The 12,825-nt window shown below is 39.9% G+C and overlaps 1 protein-coding gene across 1 annotated transcript in view; it reads left to right on the forward strand.

Annotated features, from left to right (window-relative positions):
• Positions 1 to 12,825, forward strand: part of LOC143402489 (interphotoreceptor matrix proteoglycan 1-like) — a 142,141-nt gene that overhangs the window by 117,425 nt on the left and 11,891 nt on the right.

Below are 12,825 nucleotides of genomic sequence, written 5' to 3' on the forward strand. Positions count from 1 at the left end.
ACCTTGGGCTGTACTCCGCAGAGCCCATCCTCCAGCATGCAGGCATATAGTAAAAGAGACCTGAGAGGCACTGAAAATCAAAATTCCTGGAAATACCAAAAGGTCATTTTAGCAAATATAGGAAACCTCCCTGTTTCAGGTTTTGATCTTCTGAGTGTTTGCTTGAACTCATTGATGTTAGTCGAATCTACTGAGGAAATTCTCCTTGAAAGAGAATTAAATGAGAAATCTTCAGAGAGGAAAAAGGGTAACGGCTGGCAAAACTGTGTGTCAAAAATAAATACTTTGGTTTGTCTATGGAGAGAATCCCAAGAACTTATCTTCAGAAAATGGAGATGGCATGGTACACTTTTAACCTTTTCCAGACAGGAGAGCTAAACACCATAGAGAAACCAAGTTACTGGATTTCTCACCCTTTTGCCCTTCCCTTATCACTTTCTTGTGAGAAATAGGAGACCAGAACCATGCTACACAGAGCAGAGGACAGGCAAGGTCTCCCACCTCATCTCCAGTATTTCCCCAGCCTCCGGAATCACCTGCCTTTCCCACTCTGCCTCCCCCACCTGTACAAAGAATCACCCATTGCACAGTGTGCTATGCCAAAGCAAGCAATGCCAAACATTTGTTTAGCTTATTAGTCAGAGAATCGTTAGGATAACAGAGCTGGTGTAAAGAGGACATAGAAACTGGGATTTTCTACAGCCAGATAACAAAGAGATTGATGAAGTAAGGTTGGTAAATATAAAACAGCACTATCATTGTATTTTATCAATCTTCTATGCATTAACTTCTAGCTTTACAGAGTTGTGAAATGTCTGAACCATAATCAATAGCAAATAGCAAGTCAGAGTTACTGCCTTCTAGGCATCAGCAAACTTTGTATTCAAGGGCCACAGAGTAAATATTTTAGGCTTTGCAAACCAAAAGGCAAATTGAAGACATTATGTAAGAACTTATATAACCATTTAAAATCTAACCATTTAAAAATGTAAAAACCACCCTTAGCTTGTATATTGTACAAAGGCAGACAGCAGGTCAGATTGGCCCACAGAGGTCCTGGTTCACTAGGTGGGATTGCTGGTATTCTAACACAACATTTAAGGTCATGTAGTCAACTTTGCTCTTTATTTCCAAACGGTGGGTAATTTTTCTGAAGCCATCAACAGTTACCCAGCCTCTTCATTCTTCTGGCCCTTATCTCTACTGCTACAGGAAAGTAAGCAAGTAGAGGATAATGCCATCGTGATTCGGGTCGCTGTTCACTCATACTTCAGTGAACAATTATGGATCATCTGTCATGAGTCAGACATCTCATAGGCAGCAGGACCCAGAGATGAATCAACACTGTCTCTACTCAAAGAACAAAATAGGAAGAGAAATAGAAGCAAATACCAAAAGCTATAATAGAACCTCTATAATCAGGATGCAAGCAGTCATGTTATAAAGTACAGAGGAGAGAGCAATTCCACGGAGGTGAGGGGTCACATGGCAGCTTTGTAGACAGTGATAATGAGCCCAGTCTTGGTTAAGATGGTGGTGGTATAAAGAGTACATAGAAACTGGGATTTCTAGGAGAGACAAGGAGGGACTATCCCAGAAGGAGCAGGAGGAAAAAGACCATTCTGGAAGACTAATGGTACTTCAGTTATTCCACTATGATAGCAGCTTTAGATAACAGAGTAAGGAGCCCAGGGAGCACAGACGAGAAGGAAGAGAAAATAAGTGTTAAAGCTAGTCTGAAAGCCCCTGTCACATCTGTTTACACCCACATAGGTAAATTGGTTCGTTCGTTCGTCATTCATTCTTTCTTTTTTTTTCTTTCTTTCTTTCCTTTTCTTTCTTTCTCTTCCCTCTATAATGTAGGGTCTTTTAAATTATAGAAAATTCAAGAAGTGTTCAAAGTAAGAATTAAGCAGTCCTTACAAAAACATTTGCTTTCTCATTCATAAAGTACTGCATTTTTGGACAATAGTAAAAATGTATAAACAGACACAAAGGATAGCACATAGATTCATTCATTTTTTAAAAATTGTTAAATGCAAAAACTAAAGCAAAATTAGTAAGCTCCCTTAAGGATTTAAAAATACTCCAAAAATATTTGGAGGTGGGGAGACTGCTAAGGAAATGAGCATTAGGCAAATTGACCTTTAGCCTACGAAGCTGGTGTCTAAAAGCCAGGAGAGAGGCCAGAGTTGAAAGTATACATTTGGGAAGCTTCAGCTACAGCCAGAGAACAGATGGCAGGAAAAGAAAGCTGGGAATGGAACTATGAGAAACCCCAACGCTTAATGGGGAAATAAGATTGCCAACAAAGGGAGTCAAGAGGGAAAACTAGAAGAGGATGCTGCAGGAGAGAGGAGGCAGAGAGAGTCAGCAATCTCAGCAGCTGTGAATGAACAATGAGTGGAGGTCACAAAAGAGGCCAGTAGGGAAGGCAAAGCCAAGCTAGTGGAGTGGCCAGGGCAGAGGCCAGATACTGTTGAGTTGGAAGGAGACAGGAGGAAGGTGGCCTCCGACATTAGGCTCCCTCCTTCCCATAGAAACTGGGAGACCCAGGCTGTGTCTTCCTTGATGACTGAATCTCAAAGGGATGGCTCTCAGACCCTGGACAAAGACATTCCTGAGCTGTAAAACTGACAAGAGGCTTTTTTAAAGATTTATGTCTCAAAGGTCAGAGAAAAAGTTGCAACTACAAGTTTTCTACGGTAATTGCTCTAGGGAAAAGGAAGTCAGGGGAGTCAGGAAGAAGCCTGTCTAAAGATTAGTGAAGCTGAGGAGAAGTATTTTCTGTCTATGCCCCAATTATATTATATTTACAGGTTATGCTCAAACAGAGCATTTACTTATTTTCATTTGCAGAATATGAAACAAATTCCAATCAAGACTTTCCTTTTTTTTTTTTCTCTCTCTCTCTCTTTTCTTTTTAATGGCAGAGTAAAAAAGGAGGTTTGTGATAGTAATGCCAGGAGAGGGAAATGTTATTAAGTGGGTTCAATCCCCAGATTGAAAAAAAAAAAAACAAAAAAGAAAGAAAAAAAATGATTATGAAGAAGAAGAAGAAGAAAGAAAGAGAAAGAGACAGGATGGGGGGGAGAAGAAAAACAGAAGATTTGAAAATTCTCCTGAGATTTTTAGGTGAATATCATCTCACATTTGGATCAGCATCTGATTTCCTGATACGTCTTCTCAGTAAGAGTTACCAGTGCAGTCAGTTAGGCCAAATAACATCTGCAGAGGTAGAGACATGTAGGAGAGTGGCATGCTGTTATTCCTGCATTCGGTGTGCCATTCGCCTGTTGAAAACTCCCTGAATAAATGAATCTGTGATATGAGAAATATAAACCAATGTTAGAACTTTCTGTGATTTATCAACTGAAAACCGAATAAATCACAGCTTGCTCGGTATTCTGCCAGCATTTCCAGCAACGAGAGTCGTCTTTCATTTAGGCTGCTATGAAAATTCTTCAGAAGCATGTAGGGCTTTTATGCCAGTTAGCTGTGCAGGTTGGAGACTTAAAAAATGCAAAACCACATACAACTTATTTTCTCCTTGAATCCCTAGGAAACCTCCTCAAAAATGGGCAGACCTCAAGGCTGGTAAATAGTTAACACAGAAATTAATTACAGTCTGGCATCCAAGATGCTTTCAGCAAAAATGTAGATCAACAAACTCATCTTCTCTGGTAAATGCATTATGTGTCAGACTCTTATTTTAGTTTCCAGGTCCAAAAAGGTGATAGATGTCACTCATCACAATTAAAAAAAAAAAAAAAAAAAAGTATCTATTGACACTATTATAGTCTTGATAAATAAATACATAAAGGAGGTATAATCCTCCAAAACACACTTTATACAATTGGAGAAACTGGGTTTTGGAGAAGTACAGTAATTTACCCTTTACTGGTCACATGACTACCAAGTACTATAACTGGAATTCAAAGGTTTATATGCTTCCTTTGACTCTACCCTACTGCCTCTTTATAAAAAGGAATCCTTCTGGGTACACGGTGGCTGTTCAATCTATTTAGAAAAACTTACATCATAATTCTGTTAGTCTCTACACTTCATCAAATGAAATTTTCTATATCATTTTGTTATATTCTTAAAATATAGAGGGAGAGGGAAAGAGAGAGGGACAGAGAGAAAGAAGAAAACACAAGTGTTCATCTAAGGAATAAAATTCCCAAACCCTCAAAGGTATATGTACTGCTAGGAGTGTCCCTTCCCAGTTAAGGAATTGTCTGTCCTGCCCTACTTCTCCTGCCTCTTCCTTCTCCATTTACCTCCTGTGTCCCTGGTCCTGCCTCCTGGGATTACATTGGGGCTCTTTGCCTCCTGGAATGTCCATCACAGGGGATTTCCTTTTTAACTTCTGCTTTCCGTAGGGAACCCCGACACTTGCTGCACTGCCAAATAGATTTCATGCTTCTCCAGTTTCAACCTGTGTCCTCTTTCCACACCCCAACAATCCCATGGAGCTTCCTTAAAACCCTCCCTCCAATCTCTTCAAGCAAACCCCTCCACACAATTCTGGGCCCCAGCCCAGCTGCTGGGCCACCTCCCTTATCTTCCTGCTGTCACTGTTCTCCCTGGCCGGCTGATCCTGAGACACTTAGGCCCTCCTAACACCATTCCACCTAGAACACAGATACAGATAATGGCTGAGAGAGGAGTTAATTCTTCAGCACACATACCAAGCAAGATGTACATGGGCATTCATAATCCACTCTTGGAAGTGGAAGAATTACTGAGATCCTACTTTAAACAGTTAGTGATGGTGGTTCTTGAGACTGATGAAGAATTAAAATGAATCACAAAGTGTTTCACATGGCTTGCCCTTTAAGCCCGAAAGGACCTCCATTAATAACTTGCTCAATTCCACATATGTGTAGTAAGCTCCAATTACATGCATGGTGCTCTGTTACATTTATCATTGACATTATTTTCACTCTAATCCTACCTTTCAGCAAGAACTCATAAACAAAACATTTCTGATCAATAATGATAAAACAATGAAGCAATGAAACATTAACTTAAATGTAGGTCTTTAGGTCTTTCTTTTAATGACTGAATTGCACCAACAGTTATGGAGATCTCATGTGCCCCCATGTCCAGCCAACCACTCTTTTCACTATTTTATCTTTATCCCAGTAGAATACCAGAAAAATACAAACACACACACACACACACACACACACACATAAATACAAACACACACTACCCAGGTTTATATTTGAGTTGGAAGGATATTAATAATCAAACAGTTTAAATATTTTAAGTAAATGAAAAGTGAGACCCAAAGAGCTAACCCACATTCCCCAGGCCACAGGCAACTCTGTGAACCAGACCTTTTTACCCAGAGTGCTTTTCTGACACTTTAGCATTATACAACCAAATCCAATGTCCTCAGAATTCGGGGAAATAAATCCAAAGGATCTGTGTGGAAGGTGGGGTCTACCTGTGTACATCTCAGATGGATCTTCAAAAGAGAAGCATGTTCAAATTGCTAAGTACTAAGCCCCAAGTACTATGTAAAAGTGATGGCCATACATTGAGAAGGGAATAGTCAGACCACCAGGGCTACATTAAGACTTCCAGGGCTAAATTAGGACTTCCTAGGCTCCAAAGGACTTCCTTTGCCTTCATGAATATTATTAAAGAAAGAATATCAATATTAATGAATAAGGAATATTTAAAATCATATCTTAAAACTGCATGAATATAAAGCTGAATATAACCCAGATTGGATCCTTCCCTCCTTCCTCCTCCCTCCCTCCCTCCCGCCCTTCCTATTTTCAAGAAAATATTTTCCTAGATCTCTAAGTCTGGTGGGCATTAAGGCTGTAGTCATGCGGATTGCTATTGATTGTGATGTGTGAGCTTGCACTGATGCCCCTGGCAAAGAATGACCGCCTGCTTCTTTCCCACCAACAAAATCAGGACACAACCTTCGTTCTGGGGGTGGGGGAAAAGGAGGCCAAGCTGACCAGCAGATGGCCCCTAGTGTCAATAGGAGCCCGACTCTACCGAAATCTGGCCACTTTGTTCAGGCGTGAAGTTTGCGCGGGGGATATGCCTGTCTATGGACTCCAGAGCTGCTCTATTCTGCCTTTTTACATGGGAAAGATGATCCAGTAGTTTCCACCACATTCTCCTAACCCGGCAGGCTCGGTCTGCCGCTGTAATCACGAAGCGATAATGGCTCTATCAGCGGTCCCCTGGAGCTGCTCCTGCCACTGCGTGAATTCCTTCCAGACCTTGCTTCCCTCCACCAATGCGCACCGCACAGTCGTTTTTAAGGCGACAGAAATAAGTTCGAGCACTTAAATTTCATTCCTTAAATCCAATCCAGCCCTACTTCTTTTGCAATTGGGCGCCATCTAGCGGACATTATGTTTCATCGCACTGGGGAGAAAAAAAAACGTCCACCAGAGACCCCAAAAGCCCTCAGTTCTAGCTGGCCCAGGTGAAGCCAGAATTCTATTCAAGCTGAGCTGAAATCTTGCCTTGAACAGGATTTTTTTTTTTTTAAAAAAGGAGATGCTTCAATTTCTGTCCAAAATGGGAGTGAGATTTCGACAGTGCAATAGAAGATGATGAAATTATAAAGGTGAGGGAGAGAGGCGGTGAATCACTAGATTGTGGAGCAAAGGCGGGGCAATCTAGCAGCCCAGGAGCACCAACTGAGTTGCCAAAACCTGGACTGAAAGTCGCAGAGGCCTCGCAAACTATTTTCAACTCTGGAAGCATAAGTGCACTTACAACCAGAAACAGGAGCTTTGAAAAAGACACTATCTTAGAGTGCCAGGGACTTATGATATACCTGCATTTATAAACTCCTTGATTACAAGGGCCATCTTTTTAACTTTAACTGTAAAATGCCTCCAAGTGTTTTCTGCAAGCAGAGAACATTCAGTTAAGTGCTTTTTGATCACATGACGGACAGTTGAGAGACATCTTCCTCAGTCAGCTAGTTGGGAATGATTTTCAGAACCTTTGAAATGCACACAAAAGATGTTATATAAGCAAATCCACAGCAAAAACTAGTACATAAAATATACTTGCACCAGAAATCTTGGAATGATGCAAATATTTCTGAGTCCTAGATAGAAGCTCACTTTTATGTCAAGCATGTTCATTGCTGCCATGCTTGAACCACTGTCACATTTGGAACCACTGTTGCATCAGACTGTACTTTCTATAAGAAACATTGTGCCATCTGAAAGAATGGTGGCAGACAGTGGCTGTGAGATTTTGGCTGCTTGGGAGAGTCTTTATTCAAAGGAAAGTATTTGTGAAAGTCTGATGTGTCAACTGTTGAGAGTGGAGATGAAGATGTAGAGGAGACCTCCCACTCACCCTCCCTCCTCCAGGAAACCCCACATTTGAAAACCACTAGAATGATGTAAAAAGTCAAATATTGTAAACAGAAAAATTTGAATCTTAGGTCATACTTACTAGATCAAATAGGTTTCGGTTTTCTCCCTTATAAAAATGGTGTCTGAAATGTCTATATATATTTGGAAAACTGTTAAAAATACTAATGAAGACACGTGTTTAAAGTGTCCACCACAGTGATACATAATGGCTCTTGATATATATGACCTTCTTTTCTTATATAAATAATTGCCACTTCCACTCCTGGGTAGCTAGAAATTCAGGGTTATGACCCCCTGGAGACAATTCAGGGACAAGTCTTGAAATGGAATGACATGAATGCTCTGACTACAGTCAGAATCCATGTGGGATGCTAAGACAATCTAGGGCCTCTGGACACTGGGACGGACCTGGATCTTCCCACCTTCTGCTAACTAGCAGCTACTGACACACACAACTCACTAAAGCCAAGTATCTTTGTCCACTGCTATGGAAAGAGTATCATATGTGCTCTGCAGAAGAACTGTCCACATTGGTTAAGGACAGAAAATCAAGTAATTTTGCCATCAAGCAATTAGAGTAAGCCCAGAGAATACACCAACCCATACAAGGTGTCTATTAAGTGTGGTTGTAGGCTTATGGAAAAACTCCTCTATATAGTGGTGCCAACATAAAAAAAAAAAACTAGGTAAAGAAGATTTAAGGAAATCCAGGAGTAAAGCAATGATAGAACAATCAGTCTATAAATCAATCATGAGGACTTTACTTCATCACCTACACACATAATTTGATTATTACTTGAAAATATTGTCCTAGAAAATGCACCTAATGTTTTCCTTCCTAATCTATGGTTGCTCTCAAGTATTCTTGTCCTCCTTCTTTTCAAGTAATGAGACCATTTTTGGACAGAGAATTCTTGGTTGTTGCTACAGAATGTATAGATGATGACAATGATGATGATGATGATGATGTTTAACCAAATCGAGAGCAATGACTATTTTGTACAAATGTCCAGAGATATGTTAAGGATGAGAGAAACAGATGTATGATGTATCCGTGAATAATCCTATTATTCTAAGGAAAAATGTTTGGGGGATATGAAAGAAAGAAAAAAAAAAACACAGGGAAGCTTTGCATAGGAAAATTCTACTATTTAAACTTTCATTCATCATACAGCCCATCTTTCTCCTCTTCTTTCTCATCTGTGGCTCTTTCTTTCTCAGAATCAGCCCGAATGTGGGTCTTTGCCTAAAATCCAAAGTTGCATGTGTCATTTGAAAGATGACATGTAACTAAAGAGGTCAAAGGACTTTTTTTTTTAAGGTAGTACAGAAAGAAACTGTGTGAGTTGCTTCTGTTTTGAGTCTAATTAACTGCAGTTGCCTCCATTTGCCATATTGGCAAGTGGTCCAACAGCTCCCCTATGGGGCTCTTTCCTTCCTGAAATCTCAGTCAGAAGACTCGAACACAAACAGGCATGACCTTAGCAATATTCCTATTCCCTGCATGGCAGCTTTCTCATCTTCAAGGAGCAAATTAGTCTAAAAGATCTCTAAAACGACTTCTGACTCTAAAATTCCACCTATATAAAATGTAAATTTTTATATATGGATAAAATAAAAATCAAAAATATTTAGCCAGTGTGAAATTCTTAGTGCTGAAAGTTCTGAAAGGCCAAGTTGATATTTGTTGAATGGATGAATGTTGTTTTAGTACCCAGGAAAGCACACCCAGCAAACAAAACCTAAGCTTAGTGATTTCAAAGTCTCCTTCTCTATTGACTGGTCCTGAATAAATAACATGAGAAAGTCGAGTAGTTTACAAACCGATTGCCTTCATTCTTCAAATATTCCTGATTCTGAGCCCCCAAATTTGGACAAATTCATTGCTAAAGGAAATTATTGTAAAATAGAAACACTTATTTTCACGGGGAAACTCTTCTGTCTATCAGACCTTTGCTCTTTCTCTTCAGAGGGCAAGAATTCATGCATTCGGTCAGCTTTCCAAGTTAAATATATTTCTCTAGTGCAGCAAGGGAGATAAATGGAACCGACATTCCCTCCTGGCCTCTGTTTTCAAGAATACAGCTCTGAGTCTAAGGTTGCTGACAGTTGTCATTTACTAATCCAGGTCCTGGACATAAATCAACTGGGTTGTCAATGTAAATCTGAGTTATTTCCTAACCAGTGACAAGGATTCCTGAACATGGCCAGTTCTAGGAACCACAAGGCAAAGAAAGCAGGATTACATTATCCAGGTGTGGCTTTCCATAGGAACGTGGAAGCTGCAGAGAAACACAGTGTCACATAAAGACTTTTAGGAGTCTACCTTGTTGGGAGACCCAAAAATATGTTTTCAAGGAGCTTCTCTTGCCCAAACCCCTGGGCTGGTCAAACTAACCTCTTGCTTTAGGGTTTTCTGCCACAAGGAGATACTCGATGGGAAAAGTGAGCAGAGGGATTTGTTTGAACACTTGTCCCCATCACCCTTAAAGTTTCTATGGTCTGTACATTTGACTAAGTAGCTGACCACATTCTCTGCTTGAAGACTCACAATAGACATGAGCTTATAAATGACCCTAAGGGGTTTAAAAATAAAAAGAGAAAGGAATAGTGTTGGAGGGTGAAAGAGAGCAAGAGAAAGAAACCTTGTTATATTTATTTCATATGATATGTTTTTCTTGTTTACTGTTTTATTTATTTTTAATTTTTTTGAAATTGTGTCCCATCAAGATGAACTTGAAGTCCTGGGCTCAGGTGATCCTCCAGAGTACCTGGGATCACAGATGTGTCCCAGTACACCCTTACCTTTATCTCTGATTGACACATGATAATTTTACATATTTATGGGATACAATATGATATTTCAAAATATGCATACATTGTGTAGTGACCAAATGAGGTTAATTAATACATCTTCTGTCTTAAACATTTGTCATTTCTTTGTGACCACTAAAAACAATCAAAATCCTCTTTTCTAGCTATTTTCAAAAATATACAATGCATGATTGCTAATCATAATAACCTTCCTATGCAATAAGTTCCTACTTAGAACTTATTCCTATCTAACTTTGTGCCCAGGGGCCCGTGCCTTCCCATCACCTCCTCCACTTATTCTCTCCAGCTATTGGTAACCATCATTCTACTGTAAGCATCAACAAGATCTACTGTTTTAGATTCCACATAGGAAGAAGATCACACAGTATTTGTCTTTCTGCACTTAGTTTATTTCATTTAATGTCTATCAGGGTCATCCATGTTGTTGCAAGTGATGGGATTTCATCATTTTTATGACTGAATAATATTCCATTGTGTATGTATGTACCACAGCTTCTTAATTCATCTATTGATAGGCATTTATATTGGTACCACATCTTAGCTATTGTGAACAGTACTGCAATGAACATGAGAGTGCAAATGTCTCTTTAATATACAGGCTTCATTTCCTTTGGATATATAACCACTAATGGGATTGCTAGATCATCTGGTAGGTCTATTTTTATTTTTTTGAGGAAACTTCATACCATTTTCCATAATGGCTGTACTAATTTACATTCTCACCAACAGTCACACAGCATTTTTTAAAACTTATTTAGCCACCAAACCTCTTTTTAGCATAAAGATTATCAAATCCTGCTGAATTAGAGTTCCACAAATGTTCCCACTTGGGAAATATTGGCCCAGATGATTTCTCAAGTCATTCTAATTCTAAAAATTCTAAGTTGTATTTATAAATCTCCTAAGGCACAATTCTGAGTATACTCTTCCTTACTTAAAAATCATCTGTGACTCCCATCTGCCTGTGCCGTTCAAATCCCTGGGGGACATTAGAGTGGCAGTGGGGAAGTTGGCAGTGGAGGGGGTGGGGAGTCCAAATTCCTTAGTGTGCCTTTCAGAAATTGGCCTTAACAGTCATTTACCAATCTTAGATCCCTTCCTTCCCATTCATAAGGGATCTCTGCTCCTTCCTAACTGGATTTTCCCTGTTCTCTCTTCAGATGTCTGTTCTTTCCTCATCTGTTTTCCTCTGCTCATACTTTTGTCTCCTTTGTACAACAAACACAACCCACTCTGAGGAGGAGAGGAAAAGGGGAAATAGTTGGGAATAGTAGGTCAAATTATAGTGTTATATTGCGTACTTCTGAGGGGATATAACAATAAATCCCACCATTGTTTACAGCCATAATGCACCAACAATTTTTAAAAATGAGAAAAACCCCAAATGTAACCTACTTTATTTATTTATTGTTATGATTTGGATGTGAGGTGTCCCCCAAAAGCTTCTGCATTGATTCAGGAATGTGAAATGACTGGATTGTGAGAGCTGAAATCTAATCAGTCCCTCCTAGTTTGGATGGACTAACTGGGTGATAACCCTAGGTAGGTGGGGCATAATTGGAGGAGATGGATCACCCAGGTGGGTGTGTGCCCTAGGAGAATATGACTTCCCTGTGGCCCCTTCTTCCTCTCTATCTTTTTCTTTATTTTCCTCTCCCTCATCCATCTTTCTCTCCCTTCCTCCTTCCCTCCCTCCTTCCTCACCCCACCTGAGCAGCTTTCCTTCACTGGGCCCTTCCCCCATGATGTGCTGCTCCACTTTGGGCCCAGAGTCAGCTGTCTATGGACTGAGATCTCTGAAACCATGAGCCACAAATAAGCTTTTCTCCTCTAAGCTGTTTTTGTTGGGTATTTTAGTCACAGCAACACAAAAACTAAAATATTTACTATAGAGAGGATTGAACCCAGGGCCTCACGCATGCCAAGCAAGCAGTGAGTTACATACTTGAACTTTTTATTTTTGTTTTGACATAGTGTTCCACTAAATTCTCCAAGCTGGCCTTGAACTTTCCATCACCCTGCCTCAGCCTCCATAGTAGCTGGAATTACAGATGTGCACCACCATGACTGGCTTGTGATCTTTAAATGCTCAGTCCAAAGCAATCCCCTCCAGGTTGATGGTCAGTTCCTTATATAGAATTAACTGTATATATTACTAACCTCCTCTAGATATTTGAAAGAATGGTTTTATACACTATTGCCTGTTCCCTATTTCCTTACACATAACAATGCTTATTAATGAATAATCTGAGCCAGGGTTGTGGCTCAGAGGTAGAGCGCTCACCTAGCATGTGTGAGGCACTGGGTTCAATCCTCAGCACCATATAAAAATAAAATAAAGATGTGTGTCCACCTACAACTAAAAAATAAATACTTACAAAAAAAAAGAAGAAGAAGAAGAAGAATCTGAAGACAAAAGGCTGCTGTGATTAAACAGAAAATCCTTCCAGGGCAGAAAAAACAGTAATCTAACGACCTGTGCTGGCTTTGCCACCAGCACGTGGGGACTCTGGCCATTTGCTTCTTCTCAGAGCTCAGTGTCTTTAGCTCCATAAAAATAAGGGAAGGCTTACAGAAGCCACTGGCCTCTCAGAGCTAAATATTCTAATAT

The sequence above is a fragment of the Callospermophilus lateralis genome, chromosome 6, assembly GCF_048772815.1.
Source record: "Callospermophilus lateralis isolate mCalLat2 chromosome 6, mCalLat2.hap1, whole genome shotgun sequence".
Taxonomy (NCBI): domain Eukaryota; kingdom Metazoa; phylum Chordata; class Mammalia; order Rodentia; family Sciuridae; genus Callospermophilus; species Callospermophilus lateralis.